At 38.6% G+C, this 16,886-nt stretch overlaps 1 protein-coding gene across 3 annotated transcripts in view; it reads right to left on the minus strand.

The window, feature by feature from the left end:
- LOC126849571 (Krueppel-like factor 6) overlaps nt 1-16,886 on the minus strand; it is a 307,018-nt gene that overhangs the window by 263,072 nt on the left and 27,060 nt on the right. Inside the window, exon 1 of one of the 3 annotated variants that reach the window (XM_050591524.1) lies at nt 9,747-9,836. The exons of the other annotated variants lie outside the window; for them this stretch is intronic. The gene's annotated coding sequence lies outside the window, so the exon portion shown is untranslated. Of the gene's footprint in view, nt 1-9,746; nt 9,837-16,886 lie in introns of those variants that run through there. 3 annotated transcript variants of the gene reach the window in all.

A 16,886-nucleotide genomic window follows, 5' to 3' on the forward strand; every position in this document is an offset into this window, starting at 1 on the left:
TTTGTAATTTTTCACGTCTTAATGAATATTTCCTAGTAGAAATTTTGTAACTATAATGATTTTGTTCATTGTAATATATTTAAAATTACAAAAAAATCGCTGTACGATAATTCAAACTTTCGCAATCTTTTTAGAAAATATTGGAAATCTCTACCAACAGAGTATGTATATAAATCACAGATTTGTCGCTTATTATATGTATGTATATAAATATTTTTCTATTATTCATATATATCATAAATTAATATTTTACCGCCAATAATGATTATACAAATATCACAATAAAGTTGCTGACATGTGACTTACTATCAGAGTAAACAACGTACAAAATAAATATTTTCTTACGCAAGCTATACAACTATCTCTTATCAGTGATAAAAAGATTCGATTATCGCCGCAATCCAAAAAGTATACCGATTTATAACGTCGTAAATATGCCCATCGAGTGTTTCTTTCAAAATTGTTTTTGCATCTCATCTGTTACCAACCACGAACAAATTGCTGCATGCAAAACCCTTCATAAATGCAATTCTATAATAAAAAAATAAAATTTTACATAAAAAAATCTTTTTTTGCTCTTATATTTACTGTATATCTATCACTTTATAGTTTGTTATGTGAAAAATATTTTTCATCCAAACAATTCATTAATTTCAATTATTATAAGCTTGTCTAGATTGTCCGAGCAATATGTTGATAAATGAATTCAATCTATTTTGATATATGCGCAGAACGTGCAGTAAATATTGCAGATTATTTTAGTATAAATCTATCGTTTGCCTAGAACCGCCGTGCATTATCAGTATCTCTGTAGTCTAGACTTAAAGCGGATGTTCCCGCATTTGGCACAAATACAATAAGCGTATCTATTGCAGTTTTGTTCGAAAGTAATCATCTTTTCGTTCTGTTTTGCTATAATTGTTACATTCTTTAACATAAACTCGTGTTTTAATAAATTTTCATATAATATAATTTAATATGAAATCTATTTTTAAACTTTAACATTGTTTATTTCCCTTTTCTGTGATGGAATATTTTATCATAATTATCCTTTCACAGAAATCTTGCATCAATAAAAATTGATTAAAACAAAAAACAAGTTTAAAAAAGAAAGTTTTTACTCGATATGTAGATTTTTTTTTTTTCCAATCAAGCACTTAGTCAACATACAAACTACTGATGCAGCATAAACGACATATTTCCAAGAGAAGACACGTTATGCAATATAATTAACTGTATCCTTGTTCGATTCGCGAATACGAGAGAGAATTTTCTTTCTTTGTAGATAACGGAATCCCGAAGATGAAAGGTTGAAACGCGAATCACGCGATATTTATGTAAATATAAGTTGCATCAAGATTGTCTTACTTTGTCCATTAGTTGATTATTGAAATTACCTCTTGTATTTGTTGTAATGGCGAAAAAATAATAGAGTAGAAAGAACGGAAAACGTGTAAATTACGACTGAGATGTAATTGATAAGTAACATTTGCATGTGCCAAGTTATAATAAACATATAACGAAATTCCCCGACTCATTTATTCGCCGAATCAACCCTTCAGACAAGCTGGCCCCGGTAAATGACCAATCACCACCGTCCTGGTTTTACCTGAAACTAATTCGGCAACAAGCCCGTGCTCGGAATATCCAACGCCGAGTTACGAGTGGATTAGTTTAAATCGCGAGGGTCCGAATGCGCGGCTCGTATTCCAGCCTAACACGTCATCACCCGGGGGTTTTAATTATAAGCGATACCCGGACGTCGGATTAGATGGTATTTACTTGAGCGCTTGAAAACAGAAAGCTGGTAATAATTTTGGAAATATAACATAATTATGAAAATGCACAAAGAAAAATAGAAACATGCAAAATACAAAAATATTTTTACAACTTTTTGAAATACTCAGATTCTGTGAAGTTGCATTATATATCTTGAGTATTGTATCTCGGATGTTGTTTATACTATCTTGCTCCTAAGAATTATCGACTAAGGCGAAGCGGATAAAGTCAAGAAAGGTAATCTCATATAAATCCTGAAGCAATCGAAAACATCGATTCTAGAAACGGAAGTACACTCAGTTTTACGATAAAAGCAAAGAAACTCGAATAATCTAATCGACCAGTATCTATCATGATTACTGCGTTCGAAGCAACATTTTTTTTCCGAATCCTCGACTTTTCGCTCTCCATGAGAAAGAAATCCATGTAAACGTAACGACTTTGCTTCCAGTTTTCTTATTAATTCTGTTTTGATAATTTATTTTATCTATTTATTGCGATAAGTAGTGATAAGTGTGGATTAAGCATATCGATTTATGAGTCGTCAAGTTTACATGATTTATCGATAACAAATTATGAGAAATAATTATAAATAAAAAAAAAAAGTGCGCTACATTTACATACATATCAAATGCAAGTATGCAATTTAATGAAAATGAAACATATCTTATTCTCTTTGGTAAAGAGAGTGCAAAAGCAGAACTTAAATTAACATGGAGAATCGATATATTTGATGATTCCATGGGTCTAGGAGACCGAATCGGATAGCGTTGGCTAGATATATCCCTGGAGGAACAGCAACGCGGACTCAATTCTCTCCGCCATCGCGACGCATATAGCGAGCCTTGAATTTCTGTCGTAATGCACCCACGGGCCGTACTTCCATGCTAAGCCGGTATAACTCTGGCGGAACAGCCACTTTCGTCGTCACTTTTCCGCGGCTCGCTGACGACAGCGTGGGCACATATAAACGTTGAAGGGGACCAGGCAAAGAGGATGGGAAAGGAAAGCGGAAGATGGACCACCATAATTCAGAACGAGTGCTAAAGGGAGCCTCGTACGTACCACTGTGAAACTCTCGCGTATACCCAGCCGCGCTATTACGAGCAGTACAAGCGAGCGAGCAGGCTCGCGCGGAGCAAAGAGGTTCGGAAGAGCAGGCACTCTACTCATAAAAATACCGACGTACGGTAGAGGGAACTGGCAACTGAGAGGCCGGCGAAAATAACACTTCAAGAGATCTTTCTTACGGACGATGTAGAGCGAGGAAAATTCGCGGAGAAGACGACTGCGGCATTAACAGCGAACGGAAAAAAAAGATCGACTCTAGATCTTTTTCCTCGCGACGAAAAAAGAAGTCGAAGAAGTCAACCCCAAATTCAAGCTGTCTTATTTTCATTTCGTAGAACTCGATCTTTGTGAATTCTCATATCGTCTTGGCAGCGTTGCTCATTGAAGTTTGCAAACTTTAATATTGCCTTTCTAAGAAATCTTAATATTAGAATATTAAGTTAAAATAAGCTACCGATTTAATAATAAGCGGTACAATAAGCTTATACAATATTTAAGAAAATATTTAAATATAAAAAAAAAAAAAAGAAAAAGAAAGTTAAACAAAAAAATATGAAATAATTTTTTCATAATTAATTAAATTATGAAAAAATAAAATATACAGCTGCTGTGCAAGTAGCCGTCAGACGAAAGACTCAACACAGATCGAGAGTTCCTATTTCCCTCGAGAAAGCAAAGTTGTCGCCCTTGTCAAAAGGAGTCACGTACGCGACGTTCAAAAAGAAAACTGTCGTACCTTTCACAGACACTGCCCGATACATTTACTTTGCGCACGTTTCAGCCTCCGAACGAGCAAAGGAGAGTAGATGGAGAATGAAGGCGTGATGAGAAGACGAGGTGGTGAAGGTGTCGTCGCGTTCTTCGCCCGATGATGCTTTTTATTCCCCCTTCCTTCGTTTCTCTCAATGCTATCCTTAATCCTCTCTGTATACCCCGAAGCCGACGCCATCATGCCACGCAGCTCATTCGCGAATAATGCGTTTTGTTCCCTCGAAGGTGTTAATATCGACGCCACCGCATCACCTCCGTAACCTCTCTCCCGGCACTCTTCTTCCCTCTCTAACCCCCATCCGACTACTACATTCGCTTGCTTGCGTTCCCTGGAGACGCGCCATTCGAGGGAAAGGGCTGTTTCAGTCAGCCTTCCTTCATCGATTCGGCCGTCCAGCCGCATGTAGCAAACTACAGAGACGGGAAAGAGAACGAGATATCCGAGAAAAGAGGAGGGTTACGGCGAGCCTCCTATTATCGACGCTGTCCCCCCGCTAACACAAAATAAAATTAGCGCTCGTAACGTTTTATACACCCTACCGTATATACCGGGAACAATGTGAGCGAGAAAAGGACGCAAATAGGAAGAAAAGGGTGGGGTTGCTTTCCACCGTCGTTTCACCCTCGGATCTCCCTCCCACGCTGCTCGTCGCCGCGTTCCTATCCCCTCCTTCCCTCTTCGTTTCCAGCCCCTCGCGAGCCTGTCTCACTCTTACACGCAAACTCCATTAGGGGTCCTGGAACTCGCGGGGAATACCGTATTATGACACCGGAGGGCTCAAGGAAGAAACGTAGAATGAGCAGAGCACGTGAAAAAGACGAAGAAGATGAAGGTGCGCAACGGGCAAGCAATAAAGACAGAGAAAAATGAGATATGCAAGAAGAGGGAGTGCTTGGAAACGAAGGTTTTCCCTTCTGTGACGATCTCGCTTAAGCGAGGAATTATAAATATACGATCTTTTTTGCAGATCGCGCCCGGATATGCATGATATCGGTGCATTACGTGCACGGAAAGATATCGCATTAGATATTTAAAACATCCTCCTCAACCCACGGAGAATTCTCCGCGAGCTTCGGATATCTCATTTTGCTGGAGTTTTTTTTTCCCGATTATTTTTGTTACTTAACAGTTTTACCGTTATGCATTAGCTTTATGTTTATATTTTACGAGCGATGTGGTTGCCGCGGATTATCTCGGAAGGATGTACATACCATGTCAAATTTGCAAGCGTCTCCGGTAATGCATATATTCCAAGAATACAGTTATAAAGCTGCTTCCTCCAACAATAAGCTAAAGTCTCATCGAGATAATGGATATCTCGTCGAGATGCCATCCGTATCTCGCGGTAAAAGTCATAATTGTGGTATGTCATACATTCACGATCGCGAGACATCAATAATGAGTGTTATCACACAGTATGATTTCATTTATTAACGCGTAATGTAGCGCGTGGTATCACTGCTCGAAATGTGACTCTGGTATTAAATCGACAGTACCTTTTTACTGCATTCCGTGGAACCGGAGATAAAGAATGAAACGCATGTGAGAGTATTTTAAGCGTGTTATATACCTCGAAGAGCCCTGCAACTGCCTCACGGCGTTTCGCGAGACCCCTGATGGTGTCGTAACTTTTCAATATTTTTCTTTTTTTTTTATTCGTCGTGTTTGAATGTGTATCGACGAAACTTGGAACTACCGGCGTCTGGAAACGCTTAGATAAAAGCCAACTCTTTCATCCGGCTCCGGACTTTTATAGTAAATCTTATCGGCATGTTTATGATATCGAATGCACCGGAAAGTCGAGAGACAAGAAATTCCCGGCATCACAAATATTATAAATTTTCATCCAAAAAAATTTGCTTTCTAAAAAAATTTTATAAAATTTTATACGAAACAAAACTTTACAAAATTTAATTATAAGAAAGAAGGAATAAGAAAAGAAAATTGTCAAAATGCGATTAAATTTGATTCAAACTTACGTTACTTGTGATTTGTAAATAATTTGTCAATGGAGTTTTTTTTATATACAAAATAATAAAGGTATATACTAGCAAAAGTAAATTGGAAAATAGCCTAATCTTTCTACGTCTATACCGTTTTCTTGACCAAAGAACGGCGGAAGTGGTTGAGATGGGTAATGCACTACAATTTCGTTTCGTATCTTCCGCTGGATGCGCCGTCGCTCACAGTTCGTGACTGGAACCGACAAGGAAAGGAAAATTTCATGAATTGAAGCACGACGACGAGTGCGCGCCGCCTCCGATGAACGAACCGCGCCGCGATGGAGAGGAAAATCGATAGCGCGTCTCAGCTTCTCGAGAATTTCTTGCGATCGCTCGTCGAACTCTCACCTCCGACCGCTGCCGCCTCCGTCCCGCCCCCGTCCCCCTTCCCGTCCATCCACCATCGACGGCTCTCAACTTATCCCCCGCGCCGTCTTCAGACTCGATCCATAACGGTTTTTGCCCGAAGGCACCGTCGAGGCAAAATAGTTCGAAAGCCTCGGGTCATCCATCAAAGTAACGCGCGGTTCTCGTCGACCTCGCTCGTAAGATTCGCCGACCTCCGCTTAGCCCTCGCGAACTCCACGCGATGAAGGTCTTAGCCTAACTCTCTCGATAATGCTGCGCAATATGATCTCTCACGATGATAGCTACCACGTGTGACGCAATCATCAGCGACGTCATATTACAAGATTGAACGCATATTCATCGATAATTTCCTTTTACTTCTCTCGTTAATGATTGAATTGTTAATCGAGGGCATTCGCGCACACGTTACATCGTGATTGATAATCCGCAACATCGAAAATTTCGCTTCCTTTTTCCCCTTAATGAACTGAAAGCATGTACGTACATCTAGTGGACGGGATATATCCAAACACATCAGAGATCGAAATACATCGATGTACCAAAAATAGAACGAAAATGGGAAGTATCTACCATCCTTACCTGCGCGTTAGAGATGAACTACTACTCTGTCGAACGTTACCCAACCTCGCTGGCGTAACTAACGCTTCCGTTACCCATCCGATAACTGGTTCACCTGGTCGATTTACGAGGTTTTAGCTGTTTTTAGAAGAGCGATGGCAAGATAGGTTCGCGAAAGGAGGAAGAACCGAAAGAGGAGAATGAGAGAGAGGAAGGGAGAAGGTTTTATCTCTTATACTCTATCGTTTTCCGCTCATTGCTCTTCGGGCAGCGAAAAATCTCGAACAGCGGCTACGCGGATCCAAGGACGGAGAGATACAGATACCGCGAGTTACATTCCCTCTTTAGTGCGATCGGCAATTGCCCGACGGAAATGAGACCATCGTCTCGTCCCGATTCTCCCCGACCGCACGTATCGTCGACGAACACGGGTCACGTGCGAGGATCGGCGTCGCGTAATTAAATGATAAAGATCAATGGGAATGACTGCTGGTTTCAAGTTTCGGAGGCGATAATAGAAGCCTCCACGTGATCCGAGAACAACGCTACAATACGACGGAATAATGAGAAAAAAGGTATTTGCCGTGCATCGAACACTTATTACAACGAAACGTTATCAAAGTTATTTGACATACCGGCAGCACCTTCGTCGGAGAATGACATTGCACTCATCGTATATCGTAGACATGTATGGTGCAGCACATCTATTTGTACACGTCTCACGCAACGATCGGTAACGATTGACGATATGTTACGGTACTTTCCAGTTACGGCACACTTTCGTCTTGATATGCCAATATCATTGATAACTGTAATTCTCGATGTCTAATTTGTAATAATTTAAAATAAATTTATTTATTTTATGAACAATATTTCTTCCCTTTAATTATTAATATTGCTAACAAAATAGTAAGATATAGAGAAATATTAGCACTAAAAAAATCATATTGAGATGGAATTTAAATGAAAAATATTATATTGCTTGAACGATGTGAATTAAAGATACTAAAATTTTATTCGCTTTATATTTTCTTTTCTTTCGTTGATTTCTCTCAGCGAATAAATAGACATAAAACTTAAAAAGAAATAAAATATATAAAACAAATATATACTTATATATTACTATAATAATATAGATATACATATTATGCATTATATAATCCCAATATATAATATTTGTAAATTATTTTATTTATATATTTAATATCAATCAATTAAATGAAAAATATTGCACAACTTAAAGATGTAAAGTCGTATAAATTTTACGAAAAAGAAAACGCAACGAAATATAACAAACAGAACAGGTGCGTTCAGGAACCATAACGCGATGGAAAAGCAAACTGACTTGCTCGTATACGTATTAAGCACCTCGTCTCAATTATTCCGACAAGCCCTTTCGCAAAACAGGAAGCGTTAGCCGAATTTTCAAGCGCGACCAAGCGTCAGGTTCACACAACGGCGAAGGGTAACGCTCGCGTTCCCACGCTCGCACTTCCCGATATTTGACTTTCCAATTAACGCGTTCGAGTTACTCGGTTCATAAAGTTTCACAAACAAGCGAAGATTTCGCGATGCGTGCGAGTGCACGCGTGCCGGCAGAGAACAGCGAGTACGGCGCGGCGATTTATTACTCAATTTGTCGGCAGAGTATCGTTCTTTCCCGCGCCAGGCCGATACGGTCTGGGAAATGATCGCCGTAATTATTTTTCAAGGACTCGGGCGCGGGAGAAAGCGCGAGCCTGTTACGAGAGCCCGCAACGGCGATAATGAAACCGACACGGGACGCCCCGCGTCGGCGGTGCCGTTAAATATCAGAGAACGAGAGAATTCTCGTGGAGTGAATTCGGAAAGATTCGGAAAGAGACGCGTGAAGGATAGAGGGCTAATACACCGTGAGTACCTTCTCCTTATTCGTCGAGGATTGATTGCGCGTTGTAACGTCGCCGACGAAGTAGTATGACGTTGTTTTTAATGTCTACACGTTGAATTTCTCTTAAGTCGAAAGCAAGAGAGAGAAAAAGAGAGAAGTTATCGAAAAACAATTCTAGGTTAATTTAAACTGATTATCACTTATTGAAATTGTAAAGTATAAATAGATTACTCTACTTGTTATTTATCATGTATTTCCTGTTCTGTTTTGTTGATTTTTAATTTGTATCTTGGTAGAATAGGAAAAGAGGAAAAGAATAATTCGTTTACATTTACATTTAGCTCTTGTAAATATTAAAAAAAACACTAGGAAACGAGTATTCGGTGCGAGAAATAAAGAAATCAAATGCCTGTGCGCCAAATAATTCAATTAAAACATTATTGGATTAAGTCAACAGCTGAGAATAGTTCGTATCATTTCGCGGTATGAACGAGAATTAATTACGTTCATCTTCATTTATCGCATCTATAATCGAATATTGAATTATCAACAAATGAAATTCGCGTTTTCTCTGGAGAAAATTTAAATAAAATCTGTAGAATATTACTCGGATTTTTCTTCTCAAATAAAATGTTAATATAAATACAGATAAGACAATTATGACAGTTTTAAAATTATTGATTAATCCTATTTTTACTTGCATCATTATTTTTTATTTTTATGACGGTTCTATATCTTTACCGTAACATCTTTCGAAACTAATTTAATCTATTCGTATTTTTAAAATTTCTATTCTCTTCGAGCAACGAAACAGATAAGTAGAATGCGCTTATCAGTCAAAAAAAATATCAATTTCGCGCATTATGTTTCCTTATGATCTCGTAAGGAAACTACGGTGGAAAAGTAAGAGAGATCTTGCCGATATTTACAGACTTTGCACACTGCACGATTGACGACAGGGTGCATAACATCGCAGTTAACTTGCATCAAAGATAGGCCCTTAACGAGCTGCATTTGCCTACGTAATGGAGGTTACGTTTCACTGATAATTTCCGATAAGTGCTCAACCGCGTTAACTAGAGCAACCACCTTGTTGCCTATCATCAACGATATCTACGTGGCAAGAATTATCTAATACAATATCTGATAACGAATAAATTATGAGTAATAGTACGGTATAAGATTTAAGTTAATAATAAACTTTCCTTTAAACAACCATCACATTACATATCAAATGCATTACTGAAAATTATACATAATATATGTTTTCTCTAAAATAAATTATGTATATTTTGCATTATCTAGTTTCACTTTCAAAACTTACCGAATTTATCGAAATCCGTAGGTCGAAATGTATGCTCGACATGAACTCATTTGACTGAAATTTCCGCTTTTTAGATTTTAGAAACTTTACCTGTAACAAAACAAAATTCGTTAATGCTATGTCTCGAGATTATTAGTTCTAAAAGTAAAAATAAAAATTTTCAGAAAAGTTGATGCGCTTTTCGTCAAGCAATATATTATATTTCTCTTTTGTTGAAAACAATCTCAATAAAAATCGATGTCCTGCAGATCAATCGATTTCACGGCCACGATTGGAAAAGCAACGACGGAAGAGATAGATGCGCACGCGCACAATAAGTTTATAAATAATCGCGTTTGCTCGCGGATAACGGACGCGCGTGTTCGTAGCGTTAATAACGGTAAGTAACGCGAAGCGTGGCAAGAAAGACGGGGATGAATGCGCCGCGGAACTTGTGACTGATGGCGTTTCCCCGTGAGCCACTTTGTCAGCTGTGCGCCCGCCATCGCGAAACCGCTCGCTCCGCTCTAAAGCAACAAAGTGCGCGGCAACAAAGTGCACATACGCGACACATTACTCTCGTCGCGGGTACTCTCTTCCGTTCAGAAGAATTCCCGGGATCTGGACACGGCTCAATTTGTCAAACTCGCCGGTGACCTGCGGCGATAGTTCAAAATCTCCGCAAAGTCAGAATGCAATTACTAGCGGTGATAATTTGCTCTCTGCTTTTTAAAGAGATGATGTAACTCTGCTCTCGAGAACTGTGAAGCTGTCACCGCGTTTTACATTTCCTCTCGATGCACTACGTTCTAATTTGATCGCTCCATTATGTTCTTTGAACAAAACCGAATTAACTATATCTGCTATTTCTTCCTCCCTCCTTCTCTCTTTCAAAAAATTCTTCAAACTCGACATATATCCAATTATCCATTCGCGCGATATGCTATATTATATAAAAAAAAGAACTACAGATAGAAATACAGATTTAAACAATTAGCGTGTGGCGCCTTTCTAGCCTTTAAATAGAGACTGTACAACTTTTGTCTTTACAATTCATGAAATCGCAGTCATGTTTTCCATTTTCTTGTCGACGAACATAATAGAGTTATTATGTTCTCTAATTAATCGTCGTAAAGCTGTGCAATTACGTTTTTATACGCGTAGACTATTCAAGAGCATTACAAAGTATAGACTGTCAGAGGAAACGCAGTTGAGGGTCTTTAAATCTTTTTGAAGAGAGAGCCGCACAGAAAATAATTTTTCAACGTTTCAATTAAAAGCGAAAGAAGTCGTTGACTGACAGCACTTAATTGAAATAAAATCGACGGGCGGCCAGCGTTGAAATTAAATTTTTGTCTCAAACAAAGATTGACGGTACTGAATGAATAAACGGCGTTTGCAAACGAAATGCGTGTAAACGGAGCTGTTTAATTGCCAAAATATCATTGTGCATCCCTCACGAGGAAAAGCCGTGGCAGGGGCTAAAAGTTAGGGGAGCGAGCAGGAGAATAGTTGCAAAGTCGGGGAAAGCTTTGCCGAGGCGAGTCGGGGTTCGCTCCTCCGGCAGTAATTGTCCCGATTCATTTCCGGCGGCGATGCGAGGTCCGTTCGCTCGTTATTCTACAGCGGCATCGATTATTCCCAATTATAATAACAAATGCAAATGAGAAATAACGACTCGGGAGCCTGGCAATAAAGTTACCCCGGACGCTCGTGTCATTCGCGCACGAGACTTATTCGGTATCTGTTCTGAAAACACTCGTACAACAAACAAATTCAACCGAGTTTAAATTTTTCGATTTTCGCGATATTTCCTCGTATCGCATTCGATAAGATAAACATGACGCTACGGATCGCAATAAGGACAAAAAAACTGATCGTATAATGGCAACACTGCGGTCATAGTAATCGCTAATATGCAACGCGTCAATCACGGAGAGATCAATTAAGCAGCTTCGACTATGCCCGTGCCCTCGACAATCTGCCCACACACGAATAATTAATCAGGTTTCGATCGTATCAGACGCGCAATCACTGCGCCGGCGATCATAACTAGCGCATCGCAATCGAGCGACGTGAGTTTTATAATTAACGAAAGCAAGATTTTGTTATGCAAAACAAGACCGTCCCAATTTTTAGAGTTTTACGGCCGGTGACGATTGATCGAGCTACCCGGTAATTACGCTTAATTACGAGGACCCCGCACTTCGATGCTCGAAAATAACCTTTCCTAAAAAAGTAATTGCTTCGCTCATGGAATTTTTACAGCGTCATTTTATTATGCAAAATGCAAATGCATCGGATGCTACCTGCTCGTTATCTCCTCGCAGCAGGAAAACCACAGATGTTCGTGGATGTGTAACGCGCGTAAATTGATATCGAATAATAAGAATGAGTTTCATAGTACGTTAAAATTTCAAATATAAATAATTCAGAGTTTTCCGTAAAATACGAAAAAATATCAAATTAAATTTATCAGAATCTATCAGAAATCTAACGTGTCAATAATCAAATTGCATTTATTAAAAATTAAGTTAAATAAATGCCGAAAATATCCAAAGAAAAATATATAGCGTATAATGGAAAAAATAAAAAGAACAATACAAAGAAGAAAGTTAAATATAACGAGAGCTGAAACAAGAGAGAGTATATTTGCCGAAGACTAAAAGATGAAAGAGCAGATGCCGTATCTCGTTGTCACGATTGCTCCGATCGACCCTACTTGCTTTATCATTCTGGTTCTGGATAATACCCGAAGACAGGGCTATACAGGGGGAGAAATTTCGAAACGCGAGACGATCGTGCGGTACGACGATTACCGCGAGTAATCGTGATAATCGTCACGGGACCTGCAGCCTCGGAGTCACGACATCGGGGCCGGGGCCTGCCCATGGTCGAACCAAGCAGACCTGAATATTCATTAGTGATGATAATGCTACACGATCCGCTCCCCCTCTACTTCGTTTTCTGCTGCAGCAGCGGCTTCGCTCTGGTCCAGGCATAAACCCTCTCTCATCCTTCTTCTTTTCTCCCTCTCTCTCTCTCTCTCTCTTTTCCTCTCTCCCGTGCATCTCGCACCTTCTGTTCTTTACCCCCTTCCCCCACCCCCTCCTTCCCACCAAACTTTGCCGCTGCTATTTCGTTGCAACATGGATGCACGGTATGTCTGTGTGTGCGCAGTGATGCGTATATGTGTGTATCCATGCCCTATCCGTTCCCTTCCAATAAAACGATGCACCAGAACACGGCATCGCCGTTTTGAATACGGGACTGATTATTATTCAGAAAGTATAGCGCTCTCCCCAGTCGACTGCGAGGCCGCGGAAGAGAACTAGGCAAACCTAACTCGATTACGTTCTCGCATAACTCAGGGGTGAAGCATCCCGGTCGCCTAAGGGCGATTGCGATGCGAGGGTGTCGCTCCTCTCTTTTCGAGAGGTCGCCGTACTGTCGCGTTCCACCGACGCGCCGAGAAATTGCGATAAAATTGCTCCGCTGCGACGAGAAGGTAAATGGTCGAAGGATGTTGCAAGCAGTGCTATTCAACTTACGTACGATATAATTATAAGCGTGAATCAAGAATAGCTCGATTCTGTTAATTCCGCACAGCACGATTCATACGTCATTATACTATAGATGAAATAATGATATCAGTGAATGTAAATTTCACATGATGCAATCATGTACGAAAATAAACCCCGTTCATGATAATAGAAACGTGAGAATTGACGTAAAAATCAAAAATTAAAATTCAACGATCGTGGCACTTTCGATCTTTGATTTATATGAAACACTGACAAGTAAAATATATTTCGTGAAAGAAGACAATAATTGAAACTGACATTGTAATCATAATTTAACTGGCATTATCATAATGATTTTTCTATTAAACTATAAAGAAATGTGATAAGATAAAAAGACCAATTTCAATTATTTATTCTTGTTTAGATTCATAATTTGAAAATTGATACACACGGGTAAATTAATTTTGATTCTAATAAGTTACTCAACAATTATTTAATTAATTAAATCAAAAATATAATATTCGCGAACGCCAAAAGTAGGACAAAAATTAATTCTCAGCGCTGTGCGTTGGTTGAAAGAAGAACAAGTCTAAGAAGAAAATGAGTCAAAATCAACGATGTTAACTCAACAAGAATCATCACTCCAACGCTTCTTACTATCGCGAGATTGCCGGAAATGACTATAGCAATGCTTAGCAGTCGGCGATGAATCAAAACTGCAGTGAATCATAAGTGATAATTGCAATGAGAATATCAGGAAATGAATAAAATTCTCTCATAAAAATTATTCGATGGAATAAATAAATAATTATTCACCGCAGCGTATAAAAAGTTATTAACTCTAGCATATATAATGCGCCAAATAATTAATAAACCATACTTTTCGTTCTTTAACACATCTAACAGTTTGTGTATGCGAATGCGCGCGCATATCGAGAATTATTTAAAATAAAATTCAGGAATCCAATAATAATAATGTGAAAATCTACTTTTAAAATAAAAAATAAATAAGTAAATAAAGAAAAAGCGATTATATGTCCCGCTAAAATTAATCTCGCGATAAAAGAAGCGATCATCTTTTCCCGCTTTCTCGCGAAAGCAACGAAAGGAACAAGACAAAAGTGGAACGAAGCGTAAATTTGCACGCGCACGAAAATTTATATCGTTGGCAACAGAGCGGAGTACGCGAGACGAGGAGACTCGTGAACGCGTGCGACGAGTCAACTGCAGATACGCGTATACGCGCAGTCGATTTCGCTGCAAAGTGCGACACGACGACGCGGTTCAGGGACGTATTCGATAGCAACTTTAACAACTAGCTGGCTAGCGAACCAACTTCTTACAGAAACGTTCTTCGTCGCGCGAGAAAATGTAAGCTGCAGGGAGAGCAGTTTCGCAACGGTGACGAAAACGCCCTCATAAATCGTCCTCGCCGTGAAATTATCCGGATTTTTGGAACTTCAGGGTGACAGAGAAATTCCAAGATTTCTTCGCGATATTTCGCTCGAATATCTTCGTGCTTTACCATTCCCTTTTCGTTTCTTTACTAGAGAGAGAGAGAGAGAGAGAGAGAGACCAATAAAAAAAAAATAAGAATACCTTTCTCGTTCTTTCTCGTACATATCCTTCCTACGTGCAAACACTTTGACAAAAATCGAGCGAATTCTCGACGCGTCTTCTCGATGAGATCTTCCACGAAAAGGAACAACATATGTACGCGTGAGTTTATATCGTCTATGTTTCATTTAACCGGCCGCGGCCTCTGCAAATTGACTCTTCCGCCGGCTGACTCGAGAATAAGTAAAGTTGCCTGTAGCATAGCGCAAAAGGAGATGCGATAAAAATTTTTGTTCAAGACTTTTTAATGAAATACCATAAGCAAGCCTTCGCCGATTTCAAGTAATAAGTTTTCATGAATTTAATAATCGCATTGCTATTCGTTTCTTAGAGGTGGGAATGGCATCAGTATAACAAATATCTGAAGAACTCACCAAACAATTTAAATTTTACGATATAATCGACTGTATAAAGGCGCATCTGAGATTTATATTTGTAAAGAAGCACATTTCTCGATTATCACGCGATCAATATAATAAAGATATATATTATTAAACTACCATCTCTATTACCGTCTCTTGCATAGGGTATAATAAACTTTTCTTTTATAATAAACATATAATAAACTATGATTTTTATTTATATTAATATGTATAATAATATTCATAATAATAGTGTAAATGCAATATTGCAATATTGTTTAATAAGTTAACATTTACAACATAAAAAATTTTAATCACAGTTCTCTTATAATTATAATTAAAAAAAAATGCAAGATTATTACTCAACCTGCTGATTATCGACAATGCTTAATATAAAAAACCAGAAATCTAAAAGCAAGAATCATCAAAGGAAACAGTGATTAGATAATTAATAACGCTATATGATATAAGAAACGATATAAAATATTCCTGCCGAGTTGACTTACGATATTTTCACTTGTTTCGGAATAAGTTTCAAGTCTAGGATCTAACTAAAATGTGAAGGAAGTAAAATGATACGTCTGCAATACTTGCAATATCGTTCTTCGACCCAGGCACGCGTATCCTTCTTTTCCATTTGCATAAAATTGCAGTTACATCTTGGCAGACACGTTTTCCTTGCGCGCCGCGCAATACGAAGGTCTCGCAAAATTTCTGATAGCAAAGTACTTCGATCTCCCCCTTCGCGCTGCGTCAGCAGAGAGAAGAATAGAATAACGAGACACCTTTCGATACTATTATATGAGCACATCTCGTGAAATATTACATGTGTGAACGGACATTGTAAAAATATTATATTTGTATTTGAGAAAATTTTCTAAACAAGTTACGTCATTTTAAAATTGTCATACCTATTTCTACTCCATCGGTAAATGAATAAAGTTTTTTTAATGAATTATTCACAAAATAATTATTAATTTGAATCATTAATAAATATTTTGTCAAATAGGGGAGAGAGAGAGAGAGAAGCCACACACGTGTTTTCATTGTATATCTTACATAAAAAAAAAAAAGTAAAAAATTAAATTCCCATAATTTTTTTTTAATACATAAGATAAAATCAGCAAAAAATTGCTTGGCATACATTTCAATTTTATCCAGAATGGCTTTGCTCATGTTTCGATAAGCAACACGTAAAATCTTTCTCACTCGCGTCATCGATGATCTCATCGGCAAGCAGCGCAAGAGAGATAATGAAAATATGTTGAATCGCGAGGTGACATTTAAAGTGTTGTACACAAACGATGGTTAAGTAACTGACTATTTTATACAAGGCGCGCGTTCAAGGAAAACCTGTTCCCGTGCACATTTCCCGCTATTGTCCGGCAATACCACGGCAAATGAGGCATGAATCCTAACTTTATTTTCAGACGGAACAAAGCGCAGACTCTACACCCTTTTCTTCTCCGCTGTTGTGTCTCGTGAAATTAAAATGTCTCAATTACGCTACTTGCGCCATTTACGCTGCGAGTACAACGATGCCGAATGGTACTTGGCACAAAGTGACAGATTGCCTATAAAGGTACTCTCTAATTTCTTCCATTCTTTACGTAAATACACGACAGATTAACTGCAGATTTTTTCTTTTGCTAGCCAAT

This window comes from Cataglyphis hispanica, chromosome 5 (assembly GCF_021464435.1).
Source record: "Cataglyphis hispanica isolate Lineage 1 chromosome 5, ULB_Chis1_1.0, whole genome shotgun sequence".
Classification (NCBI taxonomy): domain Eukaryota; kingdom Metazoa; phylum Arthropoda; class Insecta; order Hymenoptera; family Formicidae; genus Cataglyphis; species Cataglyphis hispanica.